Source organism: Schistocerca nitens, chromosome 3 (assembly GCF_023898315.1).
Source record: "Schistocerca nitens isolate TAMUIC-IGC-003100 chromosome 3, iqSchNite1.1, whole genome shotgun sequence".
In the NCBI taxonomy this organism is placed as follows: Eukaryota; Metazoa; Arthropoda; class Insecta; order Orthoptera; family Acrididae; genus Schistocerca; species Schistocerca nitens.
This window is the reverse complement of record NC_064616.1, coordinates 770,120,784-770,122,095: the sequence shown is the minus strand read 5'-3', so window position 1 is coordinate 770,122,095 and position 1,312 is coordinate 770,120,784. Positions and strand designations below refer to the sequence as shown.

The window sequence follows — 1,312 nt, the reverse complement described above, 5'->3', positions numbered from 1 at the left end:
AGTTTAAACTTCGATAGCTGAGGACCTTTTAGCAAGTAGCAGGATTTCCTATAGTAGATACTGTTTTTCTCTTAATAAACGCATTCAGCAGTGGTTTTAATTTTAAAAAAAGCACTCCGTCTTCAGGCCACAAGTGGCCCATCGGGACCATCCGACCGCCGTGTCAACCTCAGCTGAGGATGAGGATAGGAGGGGTGCGTGGTCGAGCCGGCCGAAGTGGTCGTGCGGTTCTAGGCGCTGCAGTCTGGAACCGCATGACCGCTACGGTCGCAGGTTCGAATCCTGCCTCGGGCATGGATGTGTGTGATGTCCTTAGGTTAGTTAGGTTTAAGTAGTTCTAAGTTCTAGGGGACTGATGACCTCAGATGTTAAGTCCCATAGTGCTCAGAGCCATTTTTGGTGCGTGGTCAGCACACCGCTCTCCCTGTCGTTATGACGGTTTTCTTTGACCGGAGCCGCTGCTATTCGGTCGAGTAGCTCCTCAATTGGCATTACGAGGCTGAGTGCACCCCGAAAATTGGCAACAGCGCATGGCGGCCCGGATGGTCACCCATTAAAGTGTCGTCCACGCCCGACAGCGCTTATCTTCGGTGATCTGACGGGAACCGGTGTATGCACTGTGGTAAGGCCGTTGCCAGTGGCTTTAATAATAAGCAATAATTAAAAATGTCTACCAAAATAAATTTTTGAACTTCGCTGGAATTTATGATAAGCATTGCTAGTTCCTGTATCGTATAGAACCTGTCGTAGTTTCTAAGTTCTCTTTTGATTCTGCTGAACTCCCAGTCACAAGGAAGAAACAATAGTCATGTGACAGGGGAATGATGTTGACTTTTCTCAAACCAATTGCAGTCAATCAATAACAATAACAATAACATTCCTGATACAACATGATTTTTGTTCTGTCCTCCACAGTTCGCGGAATGTAAGTGTAACTCAGTGACTGATGGAGGAAAGCTCTGCAGATACCTGCAGAGGAAAGCGCATACTTTGTTAGGGATCTGCTTTCCAATGCCTCCATGATGTATATACATAAGTATATTATTTTTAGGGTTCCGTACGTCAATTGGTAAAGACGGAACCCGTACAGGATCGCTCTGTTATCCGTCCATCCGTCCGTCTGACTTTCCGACTGTTAAAACCCCTTTTTCTCGGGAACGGGTAAACGTTTCAAGTTGAAATTTATGTCACATGCTGAGGCCTATAGTCCCTTGGCGATGTAAAATAACTGAAGCTTCTAAGTCAATGCAGCCAAAAGATATTGCCATTTGTGTCACATATATTGATACTCGCACACTCACTCAGCAAAACC

The 1,312-nt window shown here is 45.7% G+C and overlaps 1 pseudogene; it reads right to left on the bottom strand.

Annotated features, from left to right (window-relative positions):
• Positions 1-518: 518 nt before the first annotated feature.
• LOC126250204 (5S ribosomal RNA) lies at positions 519-636 on the bottom strand (annotated as a pseudogene).
• Positions 637-1,312: the final 676 nt, after the last annotated feature.